General features: G+C 44.8%; 1 long non-coding RNA gene across 1 annotated transcript in view; it reads left to right on the forward strand.

Moving 5' to 3' along the window:
* The first annotated feature begins 496 nt into the window (after window positions 1-496).
* The window catches only part of LOC132250233 (uncharacterized), a 42,478-nt gene continuing 18,735 nt past the window's right edge, over window positions 497-24,239 (forward strand). The window contains exon 1 of the long non-coding RNA XR_009461880.1: window positions 497-630. This is a non-coding gene — a long non-coding RNA (uncharacterized LOC132250233). The remainder of the gene's footprint in view (window positions 631-24,239) is intronic.

The raw sequence follows: 24,239 nt of genomic DNA on the forward strand, positions 1-24,239 counted from the left end.
GCAAAACCTGTGTGGTATCCTATGCTTTTCTCGAATGAGTTGTGTATGGATGGCTTGTCGCACATTGGGATATTTGTTTGGGTAAGGATCCTCCCATATTCCTGTGAGTTCAAAATATTGTCAGAACTGATGGCATCTCTTTGTCAGACACCAAACATAATGCCAACTGGTAGGGTTAGTTAGTTGGTAGAAGAAATGTACTACCTCTGTGACTTGTGTCACTTCATAAGACCATAATAAATGCTGAGCATGTAAAACTCATGTTGGCTTGCATGTGTAAAAAACGGTGCAAGGGTCCAAAGGGTTAGGCTCCATGTTTTTAGCAGGGATACTATAAAGAAGAGGTGCAGTGTACTTCAGCCCCTAAGTAGATATTCATTTATCCAGCTGTCAGGACTGTAAGGTTTTACTTTAACTATACTAGATGTGAGGATACCAAAGGTTTCTCTAGAAAAACAATTGTTTCTAAATCCACATATTTTAAGATGGGGTTCATTACATTTTCATCAGGGACCGAAGCCAGCAAAGTGTTGGGAAATAGCCAGAAGGTGCTTTGGTTTAACAGGGTAAGATTGCAGGTAATATAAAGACATGGAATAAGGAAAACCAGGAACTCAGCTAAATGAGATTGTAAGTAATGACGATATTATTAAGAATAAAATGTGTTTACAGTAATGATAGAAACTATAAACCAGGTGGGAACATTTGGCTCTGGTGGAGGAGGAACAGTCAGTATTCTTATTTCTGTGGAGGACATGATCTCCCTGTGTATATATTATAGGGACTAGGGAGGGGAAGGGAAGGAAGCAAAGTTACACATACAAGGCATACTATCTCTTAGCCTATTTGTTTTAATCTTTTTCTCTCAATTTAAAATAAAAAATGAAACTGCAAAAATTTCTGGCACAGTTATAAAAGCAAGGGATTTTACTAAACCAGTATTAACTAGCTGGAATAGAAACCCTTTACTAAGATGACAAACTTATTATCGGTCACTTCTTTTAGAGGCTCGGGGAGAGAAGGAAGTATTGAGGTGTAGAATATAGAAAGTTAGACTTGCCCTTAAATGGCACTAATTCTTCTTAACACTGGGTGTGTCCATACATGACACTCATAGCCATAGCAATGTGCTATGGTGACATAGGTCATCACACTGATGACACAGCATTGGCAGGCACAAACAATGATGCCAACACTATGTCGCCATAGCAATGAGCTACCTCGCTATAGCACATAACTGGCGATGTAGCAGCTAAATCTAACCATGCACCACTGGGACAGCATAGTAACAGCTGTTACTGTGCCGTCATTTAGTACTTCCTAAAGCAAGTACTAAATGATGGTACAGTAACAACTGCACCATGGGGGGCATGTGTAGACATGCCCACAGTGGCATTGAACATAAACACTTTATTTATTTTTTATTCAGTTAATCAGTAGACTGAAGGACAAAGCAGGGGGAAACAAAGATTGACTACTACATGGTTGGCTTGTATAGAGGGAGTTAGTGAACATTGTATCAAAAGCGAAGAATGAAAATCAAAAAGTATGAGAGGAAAAGTAAAATGGCGTGGCTGAATGAAAAAAAGGTTCACAAATGTAGGGGAGAAGAAAGTAGAAAGTGGTCTTAACAAGATTACTTTGCATTGTTGTTCCACCCGGCCAAGGGGGTCACCCTGTCGAACAGGACACAAAGCATCCAGGGGGCAGGAGACAGGACCACAATTGATGTAGATCAAGTGAGGGAGCACCTCGAGAGGCTCAGCATCCATAAGTCTGCAGGCCTGGACAGAATGCACCCGAGAGTCCTGTAGGAGCTGGCAGACATCAAAGCACGCCCTATGGCAAAGATATGTTAGAACTCATGGCACTTGGGAAAGGTACTGAAAGACTGGAAAAGAGCCAACATGGTCCCAATCTTTAAGAAAGGAAGGAAGGAAGATCCAGGGAATTACAGGCCAATCAATCTGACATCCATCCCTGGAAAGATCCTGGAGAAAATCATCAAAGGTTCCATCAGCAACAGGTTAACAGAAGGCAACTTTCTGAGTGCCACGCAACATGGCTTTGTTACAGGAAGGGCTTGTCTTACCAGCCTCATCTTCTTCTATGACCAGGTGACGCATTTTCTGGACAAAAGAGATGAGGTAGATGTCATATATCTGGATTTTAAGAAAGCCTTCAATTTGGTCTCCCATGATGTCCTCATAGTTAAGCTGGGGGCCTGCATCCTTGACCATCCCGTGGTCCAATGGCTGGGGAACTGGCCCCAGGGTCAGACCCAAAGAGTATTAGTTGTCAGAAGCAAATCAACATGGTGCAAGGTGACCAGTGGTGTCCCTCAGGGCTCAGTACTCAGACCAGTACTCTTCAATATCTTTTTAAATGATCGGAATTCAGGCGTCAGATGCAAACTTGTAAAGTTCACAGATGACACTAAACTATGGGGACAGGCAGTCACACTGGAGGATAGTCTGGGGATACAGGCCAACCTGGACAGGCTCTCAAAGTGGGCATACCAAAACCTGATGGTATTCAACTTCGAGAAATGTAGGGTGCTCCATGTTGGGAGGAAAACCCAGCATCATGCTTACAGGCTTGATAGTACTACACTTGCTAGCACCATGGCTGAAGGAGATTTGGTAGTCCTGATTGACCACATGATGAATATGTGCCACCAATGCGATGCCGTAGCCGGCATAGCAAACCGATGCATTTCAAACAAAACCAGGGATATCATCCTCCCGCTTTACTTGGCCTTAGTGAGGCCACAGCTGGAGTACTGTGTCCAGTTTTTGGCCCCCCGCTTCAGGAGGGATGTGGATAAGCTTGAGAGAGTCCAAAGGAGAGCCACCCATATGATCAAAGGCCAAGACAGCAAGCCTTCTGAGGAGAGGCTGAAGGACATGGGACTCTTTAGCCTGGAGAAGAGAAGGCTCAGGGGGGACATGGTGGCAGCCTACAAGTATATAAGAGGGGTGTACCAGGATATGGGAGAATCAGGGGTCCCTAAGGGACAGCAAGGTCTAACAGCCACAAACTTCTGGAAGGTTGATTTAGACTGGACATAAGGAAAAACTTCTTTACAGTCAAGTGTCCAGGGTCTGGAAAAGACTCCCCACAGAGGTGGTGCTAGCACCTAGTCTGGACTCTTTCAAAAAGCATTTGGATGCTTATCTTGCATTTGACCCCAGCAGACATCATGCCGGGGGGGGGGGGGGGGGGGGGGTTGGACTTAATGATCTCGCAAAGCCCCTTCCAGCCCCTAATGTCTATGAATCTATAAGTAGAAATTCTAGATAGCTGCTAAGGTGGAAAAAACATGAGATCAAGACTAAATAGCCAACTGCTTTAAGATAAATATTTCAAAATTATTTGATTAAAAATAAGAAAACTTTCAAAATGATTGTGAGCCATCAGTCAATGAGCAACTGATTGAAAAGAGAGGTCAGATAGGAAAGAAGGCAAACAAACTTCCTGTATCCATCTTCCTTGTAGCAGGTATGAATGAGTTTGTGCTGCAAAGGCATTTTCCATGGGAAATCAGACAACAGCCTTGAGAGACTGAAGTCTCCAAGGAGGAAGTAATGAAGCAACTTGAGAGAGTCAAATGTAATAAATTACCAGGAACAGATGGTATTAATCTGAGTAGTCTGAAAGAAATAAACTGTGAAATACTGGAGATACTGATGAGGCTGTCCTCTGTACAGAAACTGTTGCTGAAGATAGGCATTGCATTACTGTTTCTCAATCTTCAAAGAAGCAGGGCTGATCCCTGGATTTAGAGGCTGAAGTATCTCCTTTCAGCTTCTTGAATGGAATAGTAAGAACAGAATACTGGTACACTCGGGTAAGCCTAACCTGATTTGGTTTAAGCTTGGAAAAGCTTCTGTAGATCAAAATCTATGACCCTTTAAACTATGGAGAGATGAAACAAATAGGATAGGACTGATTACTAAGTTGTGTCATGGAGAAAGAATTGTAGTGAATGACTATTTTAGTGTCGAAAAGTCAATTGTGAACAGGGAGTTGGACAAATCTGCTGAAGAGATATAATTTGTAAGGAATTTAAAAACTATAGAGAAATGTTGAGACATTCTAAACCTACTGCAGGACTGGGAAGCAGAATGTCAGATGAAATATAGTGTGAGTATGAGGTAACTAATACGTCCAACAAAAACAAAACTTCTCAAATTCTCCCAACAGTTTTGGATAAGAGACTTTGGGGGAGGAGGAGAAATTGTGAGTTGTTAAAAATAAATAGTTGGAAAAAATGTATTCATATATCTGTATAAAAAGAAACACAGCCATCTCTGGTGTGGAATAAAACAGCTGTGAACAGGGCAAAACAATACTATGCAGCCTTTGAGTTGAAAAAGGATACTTCATCTGATTGTAACTACTGTCAACAGGAAAGGGGGAAAAAAGATTACTTTGATTCTTCACATGTTTTGCACAAATCAAGCGAAAGTCAAAATAATGGACAGCTGTGAGCAACATGGAACACACCTATACAAATAGCTTTGCGATATTTTTAAATGGCTGTTCTTTGTATGAGCAGTTTTTTTGCAGCAGTTCTTTTAAGTAAGCATGTTATAAATGGCTCGCAAACAGAACAAAAGGGAGACTTTCCAAGAAACTGAGGTTTTGTATTCCTGAAGGCTACATACTAGGGAAAGAAACTGATATGACTGAACAAGCATTACTAGAGGTTACCTTATGAGTAAAGAAGTAAACAAGATGACTAAAAGCAGAAGCTGTTAGATATATGGATTTTGGAAAGAGGGGTGCAGATGGCATGGTACATCATCACATATAACACAACACATTTTTTCCAGGTGCTTAAGGCTTTGCTAGAAGCTTTACTAATATGCGAAGGACTAGGATTATATTATTCAGTTTCAGATTGAAGCAAAACACCCCACAACATTATTGGAATGTGCATTTGAATTTGCTGTACTATGCACTATGTATTAAAACCACAACAAATTAAGCAAAAAAAAATCAACAGATGTTGTGTTTTTAGTCCTGTAGTCATTAAAATAAAAAGTACATCTATTTTAGATTGATAAAACAAAATCAAGTCTTCCTGAGTATCTTGACACCTAGTGCTTCACTGAAAGTTATTTCCACAACCGAGTTAATGCTTTTAGCTAGAGTTAAAGAGTGTTCAGGCTGTGAAGTAAGAGCTACATTACTAGGAGTAGCTACCAGACAACAGAACTGGAGAAGAAGAGATTGATTAGTGGAACATAAAGACAATTAAAAAAGGAGAAAGGGCAGTTAACACCTGTGAAATGAAGACTTTAGAAGGAATCAGGTATAATGAGCCATGAAATCAAGTGGTGCTTGAATAGAAATGCTGTTGCCACTGCCAGGCAGTTTGTTTTAAACTTTGGGTGGACCAGGAATCAAAGCTGTGGGAGGAGAGGGTGCAACTTCACCACTGCACTCCCCCCACCCCATCTGACCCTGTATGTATAGTATCCTTAAGAAACAACCTTATGTGAGCTTTTATGTTGCCTGATTGACCTTATGGCAGAGGTCTTAGGACTATTGACTGTTGAAAATAAGAGCTGAGTTCAAGGATCAGAAAAAAATGACAGTGGAGAGATGAAAGGAAGCTGTACAGACAGCTCAAAATGGCATATATCAGCCAGAAACCCACCTGGCAGACAAGTTGAAGAGATTTGTTATGTAAAACAGAAAGAAGACCAGCAAAGTTTGCTAGAAAGACTGACACACAGCTGCTTATGTTGGCTGCTAATGTACTGTTAAAACTAGCTAAAATTATATGAAATGAATGTTATATAGTACATTACATTATTCTGTGTTCATACTTCTGTGTATATGTTGTTCATGCCAAGCTTGTGGGGTAGGCACAAATGACCTAGTGTAAAGTTAACTTTTGAGACCAACTGATGCGATCATGAAATGACTCAAGTGGGGGAACTGAGAAAACAGAAATGTGACTGGATGTGAAGGGACAACAGAAACATTGTGCAATATCATTTGTAGCCAAGTCCAGCTATTTAAGCTGGAAATAAAGATAAAGTTTTTGGGATAGCATTGTACATTAATGATGTGACAGACTGCAACAAAAAATAAAAAAGCTTTGATAAAAACATAATCTGTTTAGGCTAAAGTCACTTTGGGGACCTGTTAGAAAAGAGGTTCTACTAGCATAGGGATAAGGGTCTACTATAAATTCTCAGGGTCAGTTTGGTTAAGGATAAATATGTCCCCTAATGTTGTTTACAGAAATAAATACAACAAGGACTTGGATCATTATAGGAAACTTTAACTTCCCAGATATAAATAGGAGAACAATACTACTAATAATGACAGGGCCCAGTTATTCCTAGATGTGGTAACTAAGACTTATCCAATAAATAGTTGCTATGCCAGTAAGACGGTATGCTATTTTAGACTTGTTTTTGGTAATCACTTGGTATGTCTACATGTTCATTAATGCACCATAGTTACTGCACATTAAGTTTAGTCTTTGTATAACCAAGTACTAAATCAATTTGCAGTAGCTGGCACTACTGCACAGTAGTGCTGGCGCACAGCTTTTTAATGATGCTAACTGCACAGTAGCCTAATACTACTGTGCAGTAGCATATTAGCCTGTTTTTTCCCGGAACACTACTGTGCAGTGATATTAGGCTACTGCGCAGTTAGTGTCTTGTGTAGATGTACCCACTGGGTTTGCCTACACATGCATTAGATCCAGAAGATCACGAGTAAATGGTCCCAGGCAGGGGTGGGTCCACACGTGCAGGGAACTGGGAACAGATTTGCTGGTAATGGCAGCGAAGTGCTCCCATTTCCTGTGGGCCCTGCAGTGGGCCCCTGCCACCACCAGAGGGAGTTCTAGGCTCCCCCTGGGTGCTAGCCCAGGGGCTGGAAGGGAGCACTGGGCCAGGAGACATTGCTCCCTGCTCCTTGGGAGTTGCCTGCTGCTGGGACAGGGACAATGTCCCCCTGCCCTGGTATCAGGGAGCTCCTGGCCCATCAGGACAGGGGACTTGGAAAGAACTTCAGGGGAGGGGCAGGTCCCAATCCCCTGGCCCACGCTTGCTGCTCTTTCCAAGCCCTGTGCCTTTGTCACCCAATTCGGGCACAGGGCTGGGACTTGGTCATGACCAGGACAGTTCCCAGTTTCCACTCCATCATCATGGGGAGGGGGCCGGAAAGCCTGTTCCCTGCCCAGCTCCATAATTGCAGAGCTGGTTTGGGAATAGGCTAGGGCAGCTGCCTGCTGCCAGGATCCATGATCATGGAGCTGGGCAGGGAACAGGCTCCCTAGCCCTCACCATCAGGGAGATACCAGTGCCAGCTCTGTGACTGCAGAACTGGTGCTGGGAGATCCTTACCTCCCAGCCCATACTACATGGTCACTGGGCTCTGGCTGGGAGATCAGGATCTCTTAGCACTGACCCTGTGGTTATGGAACTTGTGTTGAGAGATGAGGCAGCTCCTGGGGGCAGGGAGCAATCTCCCACCCCCTGTAGATTTGCTCCCAGTCAGGCATCTACATGAGCACTACTGTGCAGTAACTAATCACAACCAAATTTGCTACTTGTATTTGCAGGTAGCAAATTTACTCACAATTAGCAAAGTTTACTGTGTAGTAACTGTGTGCACATGTAGACATGCACGCTTACTGTGCAGTAAACTATGCTGCTGTGCAGTAGAGTGTCTTCTGTAGACACACCCTGTGAAGAGCTGATTATGGAAAATAAGGTTGTATCATATGAGTTTACCTTAACTGAAAAGCTAAGCAAAAATGAGTGAATAAGCAAGAATTTTGATCTAAAAAATTCATACATTGAATAATTAACGGAACTAGTTAGTAATGACAATTGGACTGGAGAGCTTAGGGATCTCAATAGTTGTGGTGCCTTCTCACTGAAAGAAATTGTCGTCCTAAGAGGGAAGTGAAGTAATTGTAAAGCAGAACTCCAAAACTTCGTGAATGATTTTTTTCAAAAAGGATACCATTTTCAAACAGAGAAGCTGAAAGAAATGCAAATAAAAGGATTCAATAGCTAAGAAAGCCACTTCTTGAAGATCAGAAAATCTAGGGGCAAAGTGAGATGACAAAGACTAATTGGAATTAGCCTCTGGAAGGCAAGTTGAAACATAGTAAAAGGGTATTTACCCATATAAATGAGAAGGGTATCAAAGGATTCAAATTAAATATATCAGTGTGTTGCCCAAGAAATAAATTACTTTTCCTCAATTTCCATTAATGATAATGATATCAAGCAGGTGGCCCTTGAAGCAGTGTCATCCAACTCATGGGGCTCCCCAAGGATCCGGAAATTTGGTTGAGAGGGAGCGGTGGCAGTGTTAACTGCTGCTCTCCTCCTGTCAAATTTCTAGACCCCTGGGAGCCCCATAGGCTGGATACAGTGGCCTTGTGCACCAGATTGCACCAGTGAGCAACTGGATCTGAGTGTGTAGGATGTTGGTTGGCATGCAGCCAGATCTGGGTGCATGGGATTGAGCCAGCATACTGGATCACTCCCATGGACTGATCCCATGCATCAGTGTTGAATGAAACACAGCCTAAGGATTGACCCCATTCTACTAATCCATCTTGCACGGCCAAAAGATTGGGTACCACTGATGTAGACTAGTGGCGAGCAACCTTTTCAAGTTGTGGGCTGACACATCCTGACTCTAGTTCAACATGGGCTGGATGGCTACTGTGGTGCATTAGTAGTGCGGAGGTTCTGTCTGCATCCATGCTGAGGACAGGCAGCTGGGAGCTGCACCCTTACTGCCACCATTTCTCCCAGGTCCCAGCTCCCCAGGTAGGGCTTGAGCATCCTCACTGCTGCCAATTCTACACCAGAGTTGAGAGGCAGAGTGGGGGAAGATGGGCAAGGAGAAGTGGCAGCAATGTGAACTCAGCTTTGAGCCATTTGACCCTACTGCAGCTTCTCACCAACAGGAAGCTGCTCCCACATCACAGCTAGAAGGAGGCTAACTGAGAGCCGGGGAGGAGGCAAGAACAATGGTGGCAAGGGCACAGCTGGAAGTTGCCTGGCCCCAGTGAAACTCCTTTCTGCTTAGCCCCAACATGGGTGCAAGTTTTGGGCATAGCCAAAACCCTGGGGCTCCATGGGCCAGATCAACCTGTGAACCATATATTGCCAACCTCTGCTGTAGAATGTGGGTGTGAAGTAGGATGGTCAATTGAAAGCATTCAGAGAAATGGAAACTATCACATTTGAAGTGGAAGCAAATCTCAGAAAGGTCAGTATGCTGAGGGTAGAAGAGACTTCTTCATCTCAGAATGAACATCTTGCTACCAGACCATTTCTCTTTACAAGCCTGTCAAATCAGGGATTCTGCTATATAATTGGAGAGAGAAAGTGATCTGAGAAACTAGACAGGACTTAGTCAATACCAAAGGAATGTATGCCAGATTCTGGAGGAAAAATAAAGATGTGAAGTAAAGGGAGAAAGAGGCAGAATGATTGATCTTACCAAAGGAAGCCTTGTAAGACTGCCTAACTAGTGTGATATCTATCATTCATAAAAGAGGTATAGTATGGGGCTTTTATTAGAAAAGGGAGATCCTCTTATTGTATTAGAATATGGGAGATCCACCACATCTAGGCTTCAACAAAGCATTTGGCATGTTGCCACGTCACTTTTATTTCCCCATATCAAAGGAGAATTGAACAAAGTTGTGCTGAAAGGAGAACTCCCATAGTGAAGAAAGATTCCCAGTAGTTTCCCAAGTTTTTTCCCCCTGGGATTGATATGAACAGTAATATTAGACAATGATCTTGGTGCAGAAAGGAGGAGTGCACTGTGAAATTTACTGGTTATATGAAGCAGGGAGGCATTGCTTTTTCTATTATAACAGTCCTTGAGGTCATCCAGTTCTTCCTCTGTCACATTCTGCTCCTCCTCTGTAACATCAATGACATTTAGTAATTCAAAGTGCCAGGTAGGGGATGTAGGAGCTAAGAAGAGTTTTGTCTATAAACAGTGGACTTATTTAGAGAAGACAGGCATAGCTGTATTAGTTACAGAGAGCCATTTTCTGCTGTGTGGTGGTCTTGATCTTGGGCGCATGCTCAGAAAATGCCTATTGGATAAGTTGCTACAGGCAAAATAAGCAGGGAAACACAGGCCAGATTCTATTCCATTTATTGAGTGTGAAAGAGAATTAGTACCTGAGTGCAATTCTGTTTCACCCTATTTGAGTCCCTGAAAATCCATTAAAGCATCTACTTTTGTAACACTCCATCATCTTAGATGGATTTCTTTACTGTCCGAGCCCCCAAGGTCTGGAACAGCCTGCCACTGGAGGTGGTTCAAGCACCAACATTGAACACCTTCAAGAGCAAACTGGATGCTTATCTTGCTGGGATCCTATGACCCCAGCTGACTTCCTGTCCTTTGGGCAGGGGGCTGGACTCGATGATCTTCCAAGGTCCCTTCCAGCCCTAATGTCTATGAAATCTATGAAAGCTATGAAATCTTATCCGTAAGATCGAGGCCCCAAAAAAGCAGTGAGGAGGAAGAGTCACTGACTTTTTTCATTAACTCTTTTTCCAGTAGGCTAGAACTGACTTGCACATACGTCCCTAAGGCCACTTATACACCCTATATGTAGAAAATAATTGGTCACTAGTTCATGGTGTTGAGGAAGATATTGGTCCATTAGCTGATTACAGACTGACTATGAAAAAAGATTCTACAAAAGAAAGATGTAATCCTAGGATGTATCAAGCTATCATTTCCAAAAGAAAAGTGGGGGGGAAAGTAGTAATAACATGAACAAGGCCCTAATAAGACCTGATGCAGAATACTGCACCTGATTGTAGTTACTCATGTTCAAGAACAATTAATTCAAACTGTAACTGGTGCAGAAAAGGGCTACTAGCATGCTCGGGGCAATAAAGAGGGGGATTATGAGAAGAGCCTGTTTTGTTTGGCTTTGCATAATGAAGGGTGAGAAGGGAAGGGAACATGATTGTTTGTTTTTGGGTTAAGTATTGAGAAAAGGAGGGGGAGAGAGGAAAAAAAAATCATTTAAGCTAAAAGACACTTTGGCACAAGAACAAAGTGGCACGGAAGTGGAAAGGGATCTTGGAGCCCTAGTGGACTCCAAGATAACATGAGTCAGCAGTGTGACGAAGCCATCAGAAAAGCCAATGGCACTTTATCGTGCATCAGCAGATGCATGACGAATAGGTCCAAGGAGGTGATACTTCCCCTCTATCGGGCACTGGTCAGACCGCAGTTGGAGCACTGCGTGCAATTCTGGGCACCGCACTTCAAGAGGGATGTGGATAACCTGGAGAGGGTCCAGAGAAGGGCCGCTCGTATGGTCAAGGGCTTGCAGACCAAGCCCTACGAGGAGAGACTGGGGCACCTGGACCTCTTCAGCCTCCGCAAGAGAAGGTTGAGAAGCGACCTTGTGGCTGCCTATAAGTTCATCATGGGGGCACAGAAGGGAATTGGTGAGGTTTTATTCACCAAGGCGCCCCCGGGGGTTACAAGAAAGAATGGCCACAAGCTAGCAGAGAGCAGATTTAGATTGGACATTAGGAAGAACTTCTTCACAGTTCGAGTGGCCAAGGTCTGGAATGGGCTCCCAAGGGAGGTGGTGCTCTTCCCTACCCTGGGGGTCTTCAAGAGGAGGTTAGATAAGCATCTAGCTGGGGTCATCTAGACCCAGCACTCTTTCCTGCCTATGCAGGGGGTCGGACTCGATGATCTATTGAGGTCCCTTCTGACCCTAACATCTATGAATCTATGAATCTATGAACAAATAGGTCTAAAATGTCCATGAATTAATTTAATGGTAGAAATGAGATCTTTTGTGTTAGGGTAATCGCATCCTGGAATAGCCTTGTATTGGAGGCAACTGGTTTTAATATGTAGCTGTTTGTGAATTTGATTACATGAAGTGGCTGCCTTAGATAGCAGGGGACTTGACCTGATGATCTAGGAGGTCTTTTTCAGTCCCGTGTAACTTCTTTTTTTGGAGGGACTGCCTTTTTGTTTGGGTCTGCACAGTGAGGGTCTAGACCAGGGCTAGGATTACTGCAGTAACACAAATATCACCATATTTGCTAGCAGATCCCATGCACCTTTCCTCCCCTAAATCAGGAAATTGGGATGCATGTCTTAAGTAAGGATACTGATTTCCAAGCCAGAATGTAGTCACGGGGACGCTGGGGTAGTGGCAGAGGGCTGTGCTTGGCTCAGCCAAGGCTGAAGCATCCAGGCACATGGAGCAGAAGGCAGAGTCCCATTGTCAGTCACTCCCATTCCTCTTGCTACATGGCCAACAGAGCTACAGTTTTAACCTTCTCACAGCTGTTGCTAAATCAGCAGTAGCTGTTGACTGAATAGCACGGGGGCGGGGGGAGGGGAGCAGTGATGCTGATGATGGGACTTTGCCCTTGAAGGATTCAGCCCTGACTCAGCCAGTGCTGTGTCGGGGAAGACTCTGGAAAACTTTTTTTTCTTCATTCTGCCCGGCCAAAACATGATGGGTGTTTTGTGGAAGTGCTGGTATGCAAATAAATGTAGTAATGTGCATCCATGATTCATGTGTGCAAACTTTTAATGTGCAGCTACAGACTGTACACTCCTGCTGAAATGTGGGCCTTGCTGACTTCTCTGTGGTTGCATAGCAAACCAGTGACAAAGCTGGGATTTAAACGTGGGAGTTTGCATCTCATCACATTCAATCCAATAGCAAACCATGGAGCTGGGAGAGAAAGTCAAAATACAAAAATGTTGCACTGATGACAGATACTTCCTTAAGTTCCAAACTGTACTTTAGCCAGTGGTATTAATATTTCTGTTCTGTGAATTCCAGAACCATAAATGGTGAAACATTTGAAATGTTGTTTTCTGGTCTTTTCTAATAAGGCTTTCCAAAGCGTTTTGAGTTATATTTACACTGTGAACAAACTGCCCTTGTCAAAATCATTGGTACTGTTCATGTGCTTTATAATTACTATTTTGCTAAACAACAAGTTGCTCTCCCAAAAAGAAATTGTGTAATTCTCCAGTTAAGCAATGTGACCACACTTCCTACCAAAATAATCTGATAGAGTTTTTAGGTGAGGCTTGTAGGAGATAGGGCTGCAAAGACTCAAATCCTTGACTATGGCTGAGACCTGGGGAACACAAAGGATCCCTTTCAGGATTCTTAGTTACTCAGATGATTTTTCTGGTTCCCAAGCTGATCTGCTTTACAAAGTAGAGACACATTGGCCGCTCGGGCTTACTGTAGCCATGCTCCATACGTCGGACAGGGTGGCATCGTAGCTGCTATGACAGCTCTGTGAAACCAGAGTATTCCCCTGTGCCAACCACAGCTGCTCTTATATTCTGTGCTTGCACTATATTTTTGATGCAACTTTCACAGTAGAATGTCAACTCCTTAGGGCATGGATCATTTCTTTTCTTCTGGTATATTGCCCTGCATCCTGATGGTGCTCAGTAAACAATAAGCTATCTTCAGGGTGTGTAAGTGAATATTTTAAGAGTAGTTTTTTTGCAAAAAATACCCTGGATCTCTCCAAGATGAGAAGTCTTGAACCCACTCTCTTTTATCTGAGCTTTGCAGAGTGTGGAGTAGTCTGTACATGCATGCTATCTTGACCAGAGACTTCTGATACACATCTTAAACATATGTTAGTGTGCATTGGCCTCTCCTGCAATTAGCCTGGTTTTCAAGAAGTTAATTGAAAAAATGAGGTTCTGTTAGTGAAGGAAATATATATATGTCTGCACTCCAATAGTGATGTTTTTAGAAGGAACATTTTTATGTAGTTCAAGTGCCTGATCTACACCCAGCTCAGACAGAAATAATCAGTTTAATGTGAGTATGTACCATCATATAGTCAAGCTTTAGGTGAGAGCAGATTTATACAGAGAAATCAAAAGGAAATAGCAAGCACCGTCTCATTGCTGGGTTCTGTGACAATGAATGGTCACACAATGGAGAGCTGCCAACTCTAATCTCTAGCCTTTCTGGCTCTTCAAAAACCTTTTTTTATTTTAAAGAAAATCAGCATCTAGTGTGCTCTTCTGCATCTGCTAAATATTGATTTTTAACAGGGGACACATGTAAACAAAGAACACGCACTCAGGGGGGCTTGAAAACTCTAGGAGAATTTAGCATTAAGATATTAGGAGCCTAGTATATATAGTTTGGCTAAAATGTGACTAAGGTGATGGGAGGTATATGGAAAGGTATTCTATTGTACAGTTTGTTAAGAAGTGTGTTAAATAATTCCTCTCTGTATTTTTGTAGGTGTTTGTATGTAACTAGTAGTAGCCTATTTTTCTGTTCCAGTTCATCAGGAAAAATACCAGGCTGTGGAATGGTCTCTCAAGGGAAGGGAGCATAAGGCCTTAAAATGAGGCTGGGCAAAGCAGCAGGAAAAAAAGGCAGTCAGGAACTCCAACACTGCTGCTGTGTCAGTGATTGAGGTCCATATTTTTGGGAAAGTTCTTCCAGGAGGCATAAGACAGTTCAGTGTGTGGTTTGGGGGAGAACTGAGGCACTGAATGCTGGGGCTTTCCCTTTCTGCCTCTGTGATACTGGTGAAGGAGTGTAGCAGGTGAAGATGTCAGATAAAATGAGAAAAAGGGAGTTGTGGGGCTGCCAACCTCTGCTCCCTGAAGGGTTCCCAGTCAGGGACCTTTTAAGCTGCTTAGCTGGCGCTTCTTTGTTTTTCATCAAATACTGACCACTCACCATTCTGCTTTGATAGCAATGTGGGAGGGTCCCTGGACATCCATGGGTTCTTCTGGTAAGTGGCTGGAGAAGGGACATCCCATCATTTCTGACAATAGCCCTGCCTGGCTTGGTTGAGACAGAGCTGGGTTTTGAAACTTATCCCAGGGAACTGCTCTCCAGCCAGCATCCCTGAACAGCATGGCTAGCATCTGCTTAGCAGCAAACTCCTAATTCACTGCCAGCTGTTTTTCTCAGATTCAGGCAGCTGGCTTTTAGCTCCAGCCTGCCCCACCCCTTCCAGAGCCAGATGTGTACAAAGAGGATAGGTAGCCAGCAAGACAAGGGGTCACACAGCAGAAAAGAGGAGGCTTCACCCTTTGTGCAGAAAAAGCTATAGCTAAGGACAGGTGAAAGAAGCAATGGGAGTGAGGAAATCCATGTTTTGAAAAGAAAAAACAATGAGGAGGAGACTGATACAGTGAGGGAGCCATATAACTTTTAATTTCTGGGCTTTTGCAAATAAGTTTGATGGTTAGGTAGAATCAAGTGAAGAGCTATCATAAATACATTTTTGTGGCAGCTTGTTTGTAAAATAGCTAATAATAATATGCTGGGCACTGTCTGGTGAACACATTGGAAAAGGCAATGGATTATCTCTTATGAGAATAACTAAAGAGAACCCAGTCTCTTGGTTCTCAGACTCTTAGAGAACTCAAGCTCTTGGTTGTCATATTGCACTCTTTACCACAGTGTTTGAGTGTCATTCAAAGACATGTAGACTCTAGATCAGTGATCCCCAAATGGTGTTTTACAGCACATTAGTGGACCGCAAGAGTGATGGAAGTGTATGAGAAACCCTGTATGAGGAGGTAAATGCTTTTCTCCACCATCTGGCACCCTGTGCCCACCCCAATTATTCCAGTGGTGCCTGCAGACGCTTCTCTGGGGACTGCTGCCACTGGTCTCGCCCTAGTTCCCATGCAGACCCTATGACAGCCTTTCCCAGCCACCCAGCAGTGTTCTCTGCTGCAAAAGGGCTGGTGGATGCAGACAAAATTGCACTTTACAGCCCAGCTTGTCCTGTCCATTCCTCCCACAATCACCCGGCCAGCAGAAGGATCTGTGGGGGTGGATGCTGGCATGTGAGACTCTGTAGGAACAGTGTTAGCAGTAGGGGCACACCTTGCCCCCTGAGATACAGACCAGACGCAATGGAAATAGGAGGACTCAGACAGCAGACATAGGAAGGCACAGCTCTGTTGCTTTGGTGTCATTTTTTTAACAGTACAATGCAACACTGGTATGATTTCCTCCAGCAATGGAATGAAATATGTTATATGTTTTGAAAAATACACACACACATGCACTCACACACCTTTTTGAGTGTAAGAGTGAACAGTGCTGCCGATTTTCATCCAGAAAAAAGTGTGCACTAGGAATCCAAAGTTGGGGAAACACTGTTCTCAACCCATCTCTAATGACTAGAGTTACCCAGGAGAGCTCCTGACATTGCTCACAGCCTTAGAAGACTAAAAATTTTCAAAGGAGATTGAATGGCACAAAACGTGATGTGGCCTGAAGCGTATTATATGCTCAACAATGTTTTCCCCTGGGCTAGTGCCAGTTTTGGCCATTCTTTTAGAACTCAGATGCCTATAAACAAGGTGGAACAAGTGGAATTTGACATTTCTTGTAAGAAAAAAACAATTATTGTGCTTCTTACTTTCACCCTCTGATGAGTTTTTGCAGGTTTTCACTCTGAATCCAAACATGCATCACAAAATAGGAGGAATGAGATCTCAGGGTCAAAGGGTGAACTCTGCTTGTTGCAACATCTGTACTTGCTTACAGAAGGAAGTTACATGGGTGTAAGGAGGAGAAATCAAAAGAAGCACTTAAAAAAATCATGAAACATAGGAGAATATAGTTCCTTTTGTCTGTCAACTCCCCTAGCCTCCCCCAACGCTTTTTTTTTAAACTTTAGTTTTGTTTTAGACTAAGAAGGAATAAGGAATAGATTCAGAGATTGAGCAAATGTCAACTGGCAAAAAAAGAAATGACAATGTTAGAAGAAAAGTTTCCATCTCAGCAATAAAGCTTCCCCCTGCAAAAGTTTTTCTAAGAGCAAGCCATAAGCTACATATAGATGTTCAAAAAGCCCAAGGCAGAATCGATCTAAGTTATGCGGTATTCTGTAAGCGGCCTAGGTTAGATCGGTAGGCAACAGAACATATGTTTGTCCTTTGGCGGGTGAGGAGGCACACAGGCTGCCTGCATTGGCTCAGGTCAGGAGGTTGGAGGCACTCCTGCATACCTCCTAGCAGGCTCTACGAGTTCCCAGGGCTGTTGAAGCCTGCCGAGCATAGCTGAGCGCCCAGGCCAGCATTGATTGGCTGCTTGCCCTGGCTTGGGTACTCAGTGCCCCTCCCCCCCCCCCCGCATACACAGTTCTCCCAACCTAGTATCCTGGAACCCTGTAGCTGTGGGCCAAAAAAGCCTTGCAGCACCCCAAGTGCCCATGGCTTAGGTACCTGCCAGCAGTCGCCGAGCTGCAGAGGTCAGTTGACTCCATGAAGGCCCAGTCCCAATGTTCTGTCCTCTGCCATGCCAACCTGCTAGACATCAGCAACCTGCAGTAGCTCCTGCTTGGGGAAGAGGGACCATGCTAGGGTCTAGGTGACAAGGTACCTGTCTCTAGCTTCTGAGATGCGGTGCGCAGCAGCCAAAGATGGGTCCATAGGACAGTATCCGAACATGGGGACATGGGGGTCCCTGGCTGGGTATGTGGCAGCCAGGGCCAGGGTCCTTGGGGATGTACCCAAGCATGGGGATTCTCCTGGGGTCCTAGGAGGAGTGTCAGATCTGTGTGTATATTGTGAGGTGCTTCATGGCAGAGTGCTGTGGCAAGGCCTAGGGACTCAGGTGTCCAGGTCCAGAGGTTCATGCAGGGGACACAGATGCCTCTCTTCTGCCCCACCCCACTGCCTGCCTGTGGCTGACAGATGGCAGGAGGCAGCAGTTGGGGTTGGGGCTGGAAAAAAGAGCTCTGGTGGCTTGGATCTGGGAGATCTTGGGAATGGGGGGGGTCCACTGGGTGCTCATCTGGAGCAGCTGAGTATGGGCCAAGTGCTAATGGACCTTCCTGTGAGGGGGTGGCAGGGGAGTTAGCAGGGAGTTGCAAAGGAGGCTGGGATGCTGGAGGACAGTGACCTAACTTGAATCAATAAGGTATAGACTTTCAAATTACTAGTATAACCCAAATTGATTAGATTTGAGTGCACATTGATCCAAGTCCATCTTATTGAGTTCTGCCATTTTTAGACCAGTCTACATGCACTGAACTTCTGTACGGTTACAGGTTTAGATCAATTTATGATCACTTAGACCAGTATAAGTGTAATGTCTGTACCTGGCCATAGTGAAGACAGCACATGGGTTTCATGAGGGCTCACAACTCTTTTAAAGTTGGATTTGTTCCCCTTCCTTAACATTCTCCTTCTGCTTTACCTTTTCAGTTCTGAATGTAAATAGATTTCCAAGTCCATCCTTGGATCTGCTTGACCAACTGATGCCAACTATCTGTCCCCTGTGCTGAGTAATTGGATCATCCTGGCAGTAAAAACCCAATATTACCAGATAGTTGAGTTTTATCCATGGTTCACTGGAGAAAGAGAGGAATCTTGACTTGCCTGGTATTAGAAGTTGACTATCTATGAGCCATCCTCTGTCTCCCTAAATGGTACATCCACCAAACTCTATTGTAAGGTATCTGTTTAAGAAACTATGCTAATAACCTGTGATCTTGTTTTGAAGGAATGGTAGGGTTAGCACATGGAAAAAGGTTGGCATGGTGACCAGTGCAGAAGCTGAATCAAATATCGCACTTCAAATCTGTGTGGTGGTCTGAGTACCAGCTGCCAAGAATAAAACCAGCACTAGCCATATATCTGTCAGGCAGTGCTGCAGTCACAGTTGGGGGATTTGGTTTAGAGAAGCAGTCAGGGAATCAGCAGACAGCTCAAGTGTTAGATATTCCCAGACTGGATCCTAGAAGAGGTTCACTCAGGTCTAGTTCAGAAGTTAATTTAATTCAAGTGAGCACTAACATTTTTTTTCTATATCTAAGGCCAGGATAAACTTTTAAAGGATGCTGCTATGGCTCTGCCTCAACTGGGACCAGGAAAGCCAACACTTGCAAAGCTGTTTTGAAAGTAAATGACCCCTACCCTTTTTTTTTATGACAGACAAAATGGGGAACCTGGCCACTTGTGGTTGTTAGAGAAAAAACAGGAGTGTAGCAGCATTAAAAATGGACCCACCTGAAGGAATAGGAAGGGCTGCTCTGCAGAGGGACAGAGTGCAAAGAGAGAGAATTTGTCCCAGTAGAGATGCCATTTGCTCTGAGGGTGAGTGAAGCTGTTCTGGAGGTAGTCCTCTTGGAAGTGGGAGGGGTGATGTAACCCCAGCAGGGTCTGAATGAGAAATGTTAGCAAAAGCCCGGGAAGAGCCCTGGCCTGGGATTGGCTGAGAGGCTTGGTTAAAAGAGAACAAAGGAGAGAGGGGGGGTGAGAGACAGGCTGGAGACCAAGGAAAGGATCTCCCCATGGCCATCTCCCCTCCCCCACCTCAGAGATCCCCTGGCAGAGCCCTGCAGAAGTAGAGAGTGCTACAGTGTGTCTGTTCTACTTTCCTTCCCCTTGGACTCCTGCTGGGGCAGGACAAGAGAGGAGCTGCCTCTGAGGAGACTCCAAGTCTGGGAAGACCCTCTTGCAAGCCCCTGTGTGGCTGGGTGAGCACAGCAGGGGATGAAGACTCAGGGCCAGGGGGAGACTGCTTGAGACAGCCCTGGTTTTTCCCCTGAGACTGAGAAGGTATCATGGAGGGGCAGGCTCAGGAGCTCGAGGGAGCCCTGGGCTAGACAGGCAGGGCCTGTTCCAGCCACCAGAAGCCCTGGGCCAGGCAGGGCCCAGGGAGGGGCTGCATTTGTTGAGTGCTGTGAGGTTGTGCTGGGCAGGAGAAACTGTTACAACCTGCAGCCCAGACACTGCTCCCTGCTGAGCCAGGGAAGGGGTCTGGGCAGGAATCAGCTCTCTTGCAGGAACTGCAGGAAAGGAGCTACCACCTCTGCACTGAGACCCCTGGAGCTTTTGTGAGGGATGCCAGCACTAGGGATTGCCCACAGATGCAGTCCTGCTCCCTGAGACACCCAGCCAGGGGCAGTGCACACAGGGTCCTCTGTACACAGTGTACAAGTTATAGACTGTGTAAATAAGTTCTTGATGGTTTATTAGTTGGGGTATCAATGTATTTATTTATTGGTTCCTTATTTATTGTGGATAATTTGTATACCTTCCCCTAGTGTAATGTGTATCTAAGAAGCATTAACCCTTAAGCCACCATTATCAGGACATGCGGTGTAACATTTTTTCTATAGCATTGGTTATATGTTACCTTGTAAATAATTAAATCCTGTAAATAGTTTTATAATGGTCTGCAAGGCTGTTTGATTGTAAGGGGAGGCTCTCTGCTTGGGGACCCTGCAGCAGCTACCCAGGGAGCTGGGCGGGGCCACTGGCTACCGGGTACCACAGGATCCCACTATTCATGTGAAGGCTTGCTCAGGTGAAGGTGTGTGTAGTGTCTTACCCAGGGTTACATTGTGGGGGCTCGTCTGGGATCTCCTGGCAGTGTACCCCTCTTAACAGGTGCCACATGCCCATAGCTGAGCCTCTCTCTCACTTTGCAGCAGGCCTGTGTTTTTTTTGTTTTTGATTGTTTTTTTCCAAATTGTTTTCACCCCACTGTGGAAGTATTGGTGTAAGGGTTCCCAATTGTTATGGCCATGGCAGAGCTTCTACAGTGGTGCATGGAGCTGCAGGTAAGCCCAGGGAGGGCATTTGTGATTACCAATAAAAACTAAGTGCTCGAGGAAATGTATTCTCTGTGCATGAGTGGGATGTTGGACTGGCTAAAGGAGTGGAGCATTCCATTTGGCTCCAAGACACCCAGCCATTTTGGGAGTGCTCTTAACGAATCGCCCTTTCAGAGATGGTGGATCTGAGGTGGCACCTCCAGGAACTCTTGGACCATGGCATCATATCTGAGATGTGTAGCCCATATGCTGCCCCAATTGTGGTAGTAAGGAAAAAATCTGGCAACATTTCGATGTGCATTGATTATCAAACCCTCAACAGGTGCACCATGGTGGACCAATACACTGTTCCCCAAGTGCAAGATGTACTTGATTGTTTGTTAGGAAGCACATTGGTTCTCAGTGCTTGATCTGTGGAGCAGTTATTACCAAATTCCACTGATGCAAGAGGATAAAGAAAAAACAGCCTTCATCTGCCCACTGGAGTTTTACCAATTCAAGCAGATGCCCCAGGGGATCTCCAGTGCCCCCACTACATTTCAGCAGTTAATGGAAAAGGTAGTGGGAGACATGAACATGACCCAGGTATTGGTAAACCTGGATGACCTCATAGTGTTTGGGAAGACATTAGAGGAGAACAAAGAATGACTGTTAAAAGTCCTGGATCAATTGCAAACTGCTGGGCTTAAGCTTGCCCTGGACAAATGCCAATTTTGCCAGACATCGGCCAAATACGCTGGACATGTAGTGTCCCAGGAAGGAGTCAGTACAGACCCCGATAAGTTCAATGCTGTGGCAATGTGGCCACGGCGAAAAAACTTCCAGAAACTTAAGTGATTCTTGGGGTTTGCTGGGTACTATAGAGGATTTGTTCAGAACTATGACAGATTGGCAAAACCCCTAAATGACCTCACTCAGGGCTATCAGGTGAAAGGGAGCCAGATCCATGGCAAAGGAGCTTCATTTAAGGCAAGAGCAGGCAGGTCCCTGGGTTGGTGGGACCCAATAGAGTTATTTGGACTGTGTTGGGATGAAAAGTGTGAGCAGGCTTTCAGAGCCCTCATCCACAGTTTGACACACGTCCTGGTATTAATTTATGAGGACCTGCAGCAGCCATTTGTATTGCATACAGATGCCAGCCTTGAGGGGTGGGGGCTGTGCTATACCAAGGGCATCAAGGAAAGTTAAAACCCATTGCTTTTGCTAACCAAGGTCTAGAAGACAGTGAAACTCAGTACCCAACACATAAGCTAGAGTTTCACGCACTCAAGTGGGCGGTGACTGAGAAATTCAAGAACTATCTGTATGGGACCCAGTTTGAAGTTTAGACTGATAACAGTCCACTAACTTACGTGCTAACAAGTGCCAAGCTGGATGCAACAGGGCACCACTGGGTAGCTGCATTGGGTGATTACTACTTCAGTTTGCATTATAGAGCTGGGAGGAAAAACACAGATGCTGAGGCCTTATCATGACAACCCCATAAGCAGGAGAGACAAATAGTAACAGTGGATGAGGTGCAAAGTATCTGTGGTTTAGAGGAAGAAAGAACATCTGAGGAAAAGAGTGTACCTGAATGTGCAGCAGAAGTGCTGGGCTTGCCACCAGAAAGTGTCCCATGGGCCATGGTAGGTCATGTAACTCTAGATCAAATGCTGCTGCCAGAACTCAATGCCAGGAGATGGCAGTGAGCTCAAGAAGCAGATTCTGACATACAAGAAATTTCAGAAAAAAGAAAAGGGGGGGGAACCTGTCAAAGGAATTCAAGCCTAAAATGCTTGGTGGCTAACACCTCCTTCGCGAATGGCCCCGGCTAAGAGTCGTAGAGATAGTACTGTACCGAATAGTAACTGCCCCTGATAGGAGTACTCAAAAGAAACTAGTGCTGCCTCAAGAGTACTGGGCACTGGCATTGAGAGCATTGCACAATGACCTCCGGCACCTTGGGGTTGAGCAAATGCTGTCGTTGGTTCAGGACCAACTTTATTGGCCTAAGATGGCCGGAGATGTCTGAATGAAATATGAAACTTGTGCACGCTGCATGCAGTGGAAAACTCTGCTGACTAGGACAGCTTACCTGCACACCATCCGCAGTTCAAAGCCCTTGGAGCTGGTGTGTATTGACTTTCTAACTATTGAAACTGATTGCAAAAACATCAGCAGTGTATTAGTAGTCACAGATCATTTTACCAGGTACACCCAGGCCTACCCCGCAGGGACCAAAGGGTCACCACTGTTGCAAAGGTTCTGTGGGAAAAGTATTTGGTGGTGGATCCATTCAGATCAAGGCCAAGACTTTGAAAGTCACCTATTAAGACAAATTTTCCAGATGGCTAGAATCCGGAAGTCATGGACCACTCCTTATCACCCACAAGGGGGCCCTCAGCCAGAGAGGTTTGACCTGACTCTCCCTAAAATGTTAGGTATACTGAGGAATGAACAGAAGGATTGGTGGAGCCAACACCTAGAGATTTTGGTGCACACATACAATGCTACCAGAAATTATGCCCCCAGAGCCAACCCCTATTCACTCATGTTTGTAAGGGAACCTTGACTACTGATAGACCTCTGCTTTGGGGTTGCCAAAGACTAGGATGGGTTCTGGCAGTGTATCATATGGGCAGTATGCCCAAAAGCTGAGAGAGAGACTGCAGTGGGCGTACCAGCTGGCGTTGGAAGCTGCCCATCGAAACTCAGCCCGGCACAAGCAGAGGTATGACCTTTGAGTGTGTCCGCAAGGCCTACAAGTCAGAGATAGGGTGCTACTGAGGACCCTTGGGATAATAGGAAAACACAAAATTACCGATAGGTGGTGGCCCATTCATGTTATTGAAAGACAACTTGGGGACCTACCAATCGTGGACAAAATACAAAATACATCCTGAAAGTGGAAGTGGCCCAGGAAAGACCATGCACTGAAACTTGCTTCTTCTGGTAGGGGAGTTGGTGTGACCTCCATTGACAAGAGAAGGGGTTCATGAGTCTCCATGGAGAAGTACCACATGGCAGCGGATCCATTGTGCAAAGCAGGTCCGTGAGATCACTGGACACTGGCACGAGCCCAATAGTGAGTCTGAGGAGGACTATTCCAAAGGGCTAAACCTAGGTCCTGGGGTTGCCTGGAGTCACTTGGAGCCCAAGACCCTGTGAACCCCAGTGTGGGGGAATTCATGTTACAACTTGACTGCCTCTAACTGGAGTCCCAGCCATGCTTATAAACCTGCAACTGAAGAGTGACAGAGCTTTTTAACTCAAGCTCATTGGCCCATCAGGGGCTGCCTGTGATAGCCTGAGTTAGCACAACTTGTCAGCTGCAAATGCAATTGCTTTGTGCAGTAATCCAGTATCTCCCGGCAGTCCAAATGATGGCAGACGCACTGTGAAATACTATGTGAGCTTAACTGATTTGAGAGGGACTAACTCTACAGTGAAGATATTACCTCAGGGTAAGGAGCTTCTACTAAGGTCTGCCTTGTTTTACCATTTGAAAGAACTTTCCTTTCTTTGAGCCATTTCCTTGTTTGGTTAGTAATTTTATGGCCTGTCTAGAGTGTCTCATTCCTTGTCAATGAATTAAGTTGTGCTGTAGCATGGTAGCATCCTGACTTTATCACAAGCCTTTTCTTC

Source organism: Alligator mississippiensis, chromosome 1 (genome assembly GCF_030867095.1).
Source record: "Alligator mississippiensis isolate rAllMis1 chromosome 1, rAllMis1, whole genome shotgun sequence".
Taxonomy (NCBI): domain Eukaryota; kingdom Metazoa; phylum Chordata; order Crocodylia; family Alligatoridae; genus Alligator; species Alligator mississippiensis.